Raw genomic sequence first — 9,913 nt, forward strand, 5'->3', positions numbered from 1 at the left:
AATTTCTTTTATCTCATCATACATTTCTTCAATTTCTTCGTCATCTGCAGAGCTAGTTGGCATATAAACTTGTACTACTGTAGTAGGCGTGGGCTTTCGGTTATATGGAGGAAAGCTCTCCGTATCCAGAGATTTGGTATGGTGCCCTCGTATTGTTGGTTCGAAGATCTTAGTGACAGTAGTCGTCATGGTGCTAGCACAACATGAATGTCGCCCGCCAAGGTGCGTTAGTTAGACTAGATTTAAAGATATATTGACAACTGAAAGCCAACGCTGAGAAAATAAACCAAAATGATGTACATCATAACTCTGACATTATCAATACCAATACTTTATATAGGTGAGTTCCAGGGCCGGCCTGAGTGGCTGAGCGTTTCTAGGCGCTTCAGTCTGGAACCGCGTGACCGCTACGGTCGCAGGTTCGAATCCTGCCTCGGGCATGGATGTGTGTGATGTCCTTAGGTTAGTTAGGTTTAAGTAGTTCTAAGTCTAGGGGACTGATGACCTCAGAAGTTAAGTCCCATAGTGCTCAGAGGCATTTGAACCATCTGAGTACCAGAAAAAAAACAGTTAACAGAAATTATTGTCACTGTTGTAAAATTGGATTATAGTGTGCGTGCTCAATGCAGGTTCTGTTACGTTTTGTGACAGGATCAAGGAAACACTTCAGTATGAAGTTTATCGAGTGAGTTTTCGAGTCGTTCATTTTTTTTAATGTCATTAATGTTCGTATGGAGAACAGTGAACGATAATGACTACAATCTTTTCAGGAACATCAGATGTTTCTGTCACTTTTTACAGCTTGATGTCTAAGAAATCTAAAGAAACCAGGAGATAGCCAATGTGTTGTAATTAAATGCATTTGACGTAATTGCGTTCTTTCCTATACCAGGTAAATATCGCAAAATTGTATTACAAACCTCTTTATTTGTGATAAAATATTATTGGTAAACATTTGTGTTGCGTTTAACTCGTTTGCTGGATTATGATGCATATTATTCGAAGTGTCTTAGAGATTTTGAGAAAACACAGTTTACACAATTCTGAAAAGTAAATGACATAACACCATTGATAAATATAAACTGTGAACAGAAGTGTGTTGCTAAGGCAGAATACTCAAAATTTCTGGGTGTGTGCATTGATGAGAAATTGAACTGGAAGAAACACGTCGATAATCTGCTGAAACGGTTAGGTTCAGCTACTTATGCTATTAGGGTTATTGCAAATTTTGGTGATAAACATATCAGTAAATTAGCCTACTATGAATATTTTCATTCACTGCTTTCATATGGCATCTTATTTTGGGCAATTCGTCATTAAGAGAGAACGTATTCATTGCACAAAAGCGTGTAATCAGAATAATAGCTAGAGCCCACCCAAGATCACCTTTCAGACATTTATTTAGGGAACTCGGGATACTCACAGGACCTTCGCAATACATATATACTCCTATGAAATTTGTCATTAATAATCCATCCCAATTCAAAAATAACAGACAAGTGCATAGCTACAACCCTAGAAGAAAGGATGATCTTCACTATTCTGGATTAAATCTCACTTTGGCACAGAAAGGGGTGAATTATGCTGCCACAAAAATCTTTGGTCATTTGCCAAATAGTATTAAAAGTCTGACAGATAGCCAACATTTAAAATCAAATTTAAAGAATTTCTGAATTACAACTCCTTCTACTCAATAGATGAATCCTTAGATATGAAGCAGTAACTGTAAAAATAAATTATTTATTTTGTGTAAAGAAAACTTATGTTAAAATGACACGTTCCACATCATTACGAAATGTCGTATTCATGATCTGTGGAACAAGGATTAACGTACACTCCTGGAAATGGAAAAAAGAACACATTGACACCGGTGTGTCAGACCCACCATACTTGCTCCGGACACTGCGAGAGGGCTGTACAAGCAATGATTACACGCACGGCACAGCGGACACACCAGGAACCGCGGTGTTGGCCGTCGAATGGCGCTAGCTGCGCAGCATTTGTGCACCGCCGCCGTCAGTGTCAGCCAGTTTGCCGTGGCATACGGAGCTCCATCGCAGTCTTTAACACTGGTAGCATGCCGCGACAGCGTGGACGTGAACCGTATGTGCAGTTGACGGACTTTGAGCGAGGGCGTATAGTGGGCATGCGGGAGGCCGGGTGGACGTACCGCCGAATTGCTCAACACGTAGGGCGTGAGGTCTCCACAGTACATCGATGTTGTCGCCAGTGGTCGGCGGAAGGTGCACGTGCCCGTCGACCTGGGACCGGACCGCAGCGACGCACGGATGCACGCCAAGACCGTAGGATCCTACGCAGTGCCGTAGGGGACCGCACCGCCACTTCCCAGCAAATTAGGGACACTGTTGCTCCTGGGGTATCGGCGAGGACCATTCGCAACCGTCTCCATGAAGCTGGGCTACGGTCCCGCACACCGTTAGGCCGTCTTCCGCTCACGCCCCAACATCGTGCAGCCCGCCTCCAGTGGTGTCGCGACAGGCGTGAATGGAGGGACGAATGGAGACGTGTCGTCTTCAGCGATGAGAGTCGCTTCTGCCTTGGTGCCAATGATGGTCGTATGCGTGTTTGGCGCCGTGCAGGTGAGCGCCACAATCAGGACTGCATACGACCGAGGCACACAGGGCCAACACCCGGCATCATGGTGTGGGGAGCGATCTCCTACACTGGCCGTACACCACTGGTGATCGTCGAGGGGACACTGAATAGTGCACGGTACATCCAAACCGTCATCGAACCCATCGTTCTACCATTCCTAGACCGGCAAGGGAACTTGCTGTTCCAACAGGACAATGCACGTCCGCATGTATCCCGTGCCACCCAACGTGCTCTAGAAGGTGTAAGTCAACTACCCTGGCCAGCAAGATCTCCGGATCTGTCCCCCATTGAGCATGTTTGGGCCTGGATGAAGCGTCGTCTTACGCGGTCTGCACGTCCAGCACGAACGCTGGTCCAACTGTGGCGCCAGGTGGAAATGGCATGGCAAGCCGTTCCACAGGACTACATCCAGCATCTCTACGATCGTCTCCATGGGAGAATAGCAGCCTGCATTGCTGCGAAAGGTGGATATACACTGTACTAGTGCCGACATTGTGCATGCTCTGTTGCCTGTGTCTATGTGCCTGTGGTTCAGTCAGTGTGATCATGTGATGTATCTGACCCCAGGAATGTGTCAATAAAGTTTCCCCTTCCTGGGACAATGAATTCACGGTGTTCTTATTTCAATTTCCATGAGTGTAGATGGAAGTGACGATCATGTCGCATCAATCTCATTTCCCCTTCGTCTAGTTTTAAACAATTATCTGGAATTTGTGCCTTGATTGCTTGCTCCTCAAACCAAATTCCAATTAAGAGTCCCTTCTGTAGGACGATCTCACTTCTACCAAAGTGCATGTGCGTTCATTCCTGTCTCAGTGACTCTCATGCGTTAGATATTATGTGAAACATCTTCCTATCGCCTATTATGGCCATGCAACTCACTGTAAATTGAAAATTGCAGCGAGATGCAGGAAGATCTGCAGCGGCTAGGCACTTGGTGCTGGAAGTGGCAACTGACCTTTAACATACTTAACATAGACAAACGTAATGTACTGCGAATACATAGAAACAAGGATCCTTTATTGTATGATTATATGATAGCGGAACAAACACTGGTAGCAGTTACTTCTGTAAAATATCTGGGAGTAAGCGTACGGAACGATTTGAAGTGGAATGATCATATAAAATTAATTGTTGGTAAGGCGGGTGCCAGGTTGAGATTCATTGGGAGAGTCCTTAGAAAATGTAGTCCATCAACAAAGGAGGTGGCTTACAAAACACTCGTTCGACCTATACTTGAGTATTGTTCATCAGTGTGGGATCCGTACCAGGTCGGGTTGACAGAGTAGATAGAGAAGATCCAAAGAAGAGCGTCGCGTTTCGTCACAGGGTTATTTGGTAAGCGTGATAGCATTACGGAGATTTTTAGCAAACTCACGTGGCAGACTCTACAACTACATCTACATCTTCATCCGTACTCCGCAAGCCACCTGACGGTGTGTGGCGGAGGGTACCTTGAGTACCTCTATCGGTTCTCCCATCTATTCCAGTCTCGTATTGTTCGTGGAAAGAAGGATTGTCGGTATGCTTCTGTGTGGGCTCTAATCTCTCTGATTTTATCCTCATGGTCTCTTTGCGAGATATACGTAGGAGGGAGCAATATACTGCTTGACTCTTCGGTGAAGGTATGTTCTCGAAACTTCAACAAAAGCCCGTACCGAGCTACTGAGCGTCTCTCCTGCAGAGTCTTCCACTGGAGTTTATCTATCATCTCCGTAACGCTTTCGCGATTACTAAATGATCGGATTGCATTTCCTTAGGATTCTTCCAATGAATCTCAGTCTGGCATCTGCTTTACCGACGATCAACTTTATATGATCATTCCATTTTAAATCACTCCTAATGCGTAATCCCAGATAATTTATGGAATTAACTGCTTCCAGTTTCTGACCTGCTATTTTGTAGCTAAATGATAAGGGATCTGTCTTTCTATGTTCGCAGCACATTACACTTGTCTACATTGAGATTGAATTGCCATTTCCTGCACCATGCGTCAATTCGCTGCAGATCATCCTGCATTTCAGTACAATTTACCATTGTTACAACCTCTCGATACACCACAACATCATCTGCAAAAAGCCTCAGTGAACTTCCGATGTCATTTTTGTATATTGTGAATAGCAATGGTCCTACGACACTCCCCTGCGGCACACCTGAAATCACTCTTACTTCGGAAGACTTCTCTCCATTGAGAATGACATGCTACGTTCTGTTATCTAGGAACTCTTCAATCCAATCACACAATTTGTGTGATAGTCCATATGCTCTTACTTTGTTCATTAAACGACTGTGGGGGACTGTATCGAATGCCTTGCGGAAGTCAAGAAACACGGCATCTACCTGTGAACCCGTGTCTATGGCCCTCTGAGTCTCGTGGACGAATAGCGCGAGCTGGGTTTCACACGACCGTCTTTTTCGAAACCCATGCTGATTCCTACAGAGTAGATTTCTAGTCTCCAGAAAAGTCATTATATTCCAACATAATACGTGTTCCAAAATTATACAACTGATCAACGTTAGAGATATAGGTCTATAGTTCTGCACATCTTTTCGACGTCCCTTCTTGAAAACGGGGATGACCTGTGCCCGTTTCCAATCCTTTGGAACACTACGCTCTTCTAGAGACCTACGGTACACCGGTGCAAGAAGGGGGGCAAGTTCCTTCGCGTACTCTGTGTAAAATCGAACTGGTATTCTATCAGGTCCAGCGGCCTTTCCTCTTTTGAGCGATTTTAATTGTTTCTCTATCCGTCTGTCGTCTATTTCGATACCTACCATTTTGTCAACTGTGCGACAATGTTGAGAAGGAACTACAGTGCAGTCTTCCTCTGTGAAACAGCTTTGGAAAAAGACATTTAGTATTTCGGCCTTTAGTCTGTCATTCTCTGTTTCAGTACCATTTTGGTCACAGAGTGTCTGGACATTTTGTTTTGATCCACCTACCGCTTTGACATAAGACCAAAATTTCTTAGGATTTTCTGCCAAGTCAGTACATAGAACTTTACTTTCGAATTCATTGAACGCCTCTCGCATAGCCCTCCTCACACAACATTTCGCTTCGCGTAATTTTTGTTTGTCTGCAAGGCTTTGGCTATGTTTATGTTTGCTGTGAAGTTCCCTTTGCTTCCGCAGCAGTTTTCTAACTCAGTGACTCTGCAAGAGAGGCACTCTGCATCGCGCTTAGCTTGCTGTCCAGGTTTCGAGAGGGTGCGTTTCTGGATGAGGTATCGAATATATTGCTTCCCCCTACTTATACCTCCCGAGGAGATCACGAATGTAAAATTAGAGAGATTCGAGCGCACACGGAGGCTTTCCGGCAGTCGTTCTTCCCGCGAACCATACGGCATATGCGACTGGAACAATAAAGGGAGGTAATGACAGTGGCACGTAAAGTGCCCTCCGCCACACACCGTTGGGTGGCTTGCGGAGTATAAATGTAGATGTAGATGCTTCCATCATAGATTTGTGTATCGAACCTTCTAATCGGCACTCAATTAGGCGACTGCTCTGCTACTGTGGCAAGGCCCACCGCTTGCATTGCACCTATTCGTGGTGGGCAATCATAAGTATATCTGTGCTGCGGGGATTCAACGATATTTACGGGTTCAGTAATATCGGAACGAGTACCAGTCCTACTCGTCTCCAGTTTGTCTCTGATGTTCCTCGTCCCCCTTCTGTCTTTTACTGCCCTGTGTCTGCAGCAGTTTTATGTGGCCACGTGGGCCACGTGTGTCCGTAATATCCTTCAGGATCTCAACTTGTTGCTCAGCGATAAGCTCATGGTCGCGCTCCAACTGTGACAATTTTGTGTGCTAGTTTTCCAGTCTCTTAATTTTCTTAGAGTGCTGCGAAATCTGTTCCTGAGTGTCCCGAATTATATCCCATCCCCGTTCCTGCATTGTGATAAGAACTTTCCAAGTTTGATGAGCAACACTTTTGGATATCCTAGCATACTTGTTGGCCACCAGAACATCTTTCCGTGCACCATTTGCCTCTATTCTGTCAATATTAGAGTCCCTTTTTGCTTCTGTTGCGAACTCTTTTGCTTCACCTGCTGGCCTCTTGCACGTAGCTACCTCTCCTAACACCTCTTTGATACTTTGTGTTAACGTACCTTCGAATTCTGCAACCGATGTTTTTCTCTCTTCAGATTATTTGGGTCTTTCTTCTGCTTCTCTGCGCCTTTTTCTGCATCTGATGCTGTCCGTCGCATTGCTACTTTCGATATTTGCTGTCAGAAATGGGACCACCCTTCTATCGTCAGCTACTGACCGGCTTCTGTTGTGAACTACTACATCGACCTGACATGTGTCTCCCATATCTTCACCGGCCGCTGTGGCCGAGCGGTTTTAGGCGCTTCAGTCTGGACCGCTGCGGTCGCAGGTTCGAATGCTGCCTAGGGCATGGATGTGTGTGATGTCCTTAGGTCAGTTAGGTTTAAGTAGTTCTAATTCTAGGGGACCGATGACCTCAGATGTTAAGTCCCATAGTACTCAGAGCCATTTCAACCATTTCTCCCATATCTTCACCCCCACTTATTTCACTGTCGGCTTCAGAGTCCTCTAAACGTGGCACTGAACCGCGCCTATTAGCTATCTCTGAGTTTGATTTCTCGGTGGGAAAAACAACCTCCTCGTCTGCTGATATGTTCCGATCTACACTCTGATTGTTCTCCATGTTAAGAGAGACCGCAACTTCGCGCTTTGCATTAACAACTCTCGAACTTCTAGTTGACATTCAGACATAAAAAAATCATCCCAAAACAGGAACCTTAAGTGCACACAGTTCCTGTAATTACCTTCACTATTCAAACTCACAATTAAATCAGGAAAATAAACCTAGGAAAATTCACAGTGCTGTTGTCAAATCCAATTATCAAAGGGCATCCATGGTGTAGAAACTACAGAACACAAACATACACTACATTAAACATCTGTAATGAGAGTAACATATTAGTACATATCGAGCCAGCAACGTAACATTATCGCGAGTCTAATTTGTTCATAATCTCTTTCTGACATGAAATATTAGAAAGCACACGCTACCTATCTGATTGCATATCATTGGATTCTCCCAGTTAGATCTTGGCAGGTGTCGCCAATTTGTAAGGTTTTCGACCCTTATTAAATACCCCCAGTTCACAAAAACTTTTTATAATTCAAATGATCCGGATGGATAGGGCACTGGAATGGAATATTGCTCTTTTCAGACTTAGTTTATTACAAAGCCAACACATGCATTCCCGGAATTAACATGCAGATCAAATTACAAAAATGGTTCAAATGGCTTTGAGCACTACGGGACTTAACATCTGAGGTCATCAGTCCCCTAGAACTTAGAACTACTTAAGCCTAACTAATCTAAGGACATCACACACATCCAGACTGAAGTGCCTCGAACCGCTCGGCCACTGCGGCCGGCTTCAAATTACAAACAAACAAACACGAAACAAAACATATGGTGACAGGTGATACTGACGGCTGGGAAAGCTGTTAAAAGGAAAGGGCGCCAAGCTAAAACGATGTCTCCCTCAAAAAAGTAATAGCAAAAACGCCTTCTGACTATATGTAAGGTACTGACCGAGATTGTGAACCACTAGCTGAATGTAAATACGACATAGATTGGTTGAAATACAGGACAACAGGTCAGATGGACTCGCTGCAGTCAGGACTAAATCCTCAGACAGAGATTGCTGATAGGCCTGGGCTACCGATATGCTCACCACTGAACTGCCCAACGGGTGGTGTGAAGACTGGCTGTAGGCGAGCAACTGCGAAGGCCGCAGCTGCTGAGATGTGCAGAGAGTTATGGCTGTGCGGAAAAAAAAGAAAAAAAAAAGAAAGACTGTCCTGTGTGGCGGCTCTCCGACACAGATCGTACCTTGGCCAAACTGCACAGACCGTCCTCTATGGTGGACATCCACTAAATGGCACGAAAATCTCTCCTCACTTCCCTCTTTGACACCAAATACAGAAAATTGTCCCCTCCAATGGCCAAGGTGCTCGCGCAAATTGCACCAATGGCTTACTTATAACAATGCGCCAGAAATTCCACCTGTTGTTGTTGTTGTGGTCTTCAGTCCTGAGACTGGTTTGATGCAGCTCTCCATGCTACTCTATCCTGTGCAAGCTCCTTCATCTCCCAGTACCTACTGCAACCTACATCCTTCTGAATCTGCTTAGTGTATTCATCTCTTGGTCTCCCTCTACGATTTTTATCCTCCACGCTGCACTCCAATACTAAACTGGTGATCCCTTGATGCTCAGAACATGTCCTACCAACCGATCCCTTCTTCTAGGCAAGTTGTGCCACAAACTTCTCTTCTCCCCAGTCCTATTCAATACTTCCTCATTAGTTATGTGATCTACCCATCTAATCTTCAGCATTCTTTTGTAACACCACATTTCGAAAGCTTCTATTCTCTTCTTGTCCAAACTATTTATCGTCCATGTTTCACTTCCATACATGGCTACACTCCATACAAATACTTTCAGAAACGACTTCCTGACACTTAAATCTGTACTCGATGTTAACAAATTTCTCTTCTTTAGAAATGCTTTCCTTGCCATTGCCAGTCTACATTTTATATCCTCTCTACTTCGACCATCATCAGTTATTTTTCTCCCCAAATAGCAAAACTCCTTTACTACTTTAAGTGTCTCATTTACTAATCTAATTCCCTCAGCATCACTCGATTTAATTCGACTACATTCCATTATCCTTTTTTTTTTGCTTTTGTTGATGTTCATCTTATATCCTCCTTTCAAGACACTATCCATTCCGTTCAACTGCTCTTCCAAGTCCTTTGCTGTCTCTGACAGAATTACAATGTCATCGGCGAACCTCAAAGTTTTTATTACTTCTCCATGGATTTTAATACCTACTCCGAATTTTTCTTTTGTTTCCTTCACTGCTTGCTCAATATAGAGATTGAATAACATCCGGGAGAGGTTACAACCCTGTCTCACTCCCTTCCCAACCACTGCTTCCCTTTCTTGCCCATCGACTCTTACGATTGCCATCTGGTTTCTATACAAGTTGTAAATAGCTTTTCGCTCCCTCCATTTTACCCCTGCCACCTTCATAATTTGAAAGAGAGTATTCCAGTCAACAATGTCAAAAGCTTTCTCTAAGTCTACAAATGCTAGGAACGTAGGTTTGCCTTTCCTTAATCTTTCTTCTAAGATAAGTCGTAGGGTCAGTATTGCCTCAAGTGTTCCGATATTTCTACGGAATCCAAACTGATCCTCTCCGAGGTCAGCTTCTACCAGTTTTTCCATTCGTCTGTATAGAATTC

The sequence above is a fragment of the Schistocerca cancellata genome, chromosome 2, assembly GCF_023864275.1.
Source record: "Schistocerca cancellata isolate TAMUIC-IGC-003103 chromosome 2, iqSchCanc2.1, whole genome shotgun sequence".
Classification (NCBI taxonomy): domain Eukaryota; kingdom Metazoa; phylum Arthropoda; class Insecta; order Orthoptera; family Acrididae; genus Schistocerca; species Schistocerca cancellata.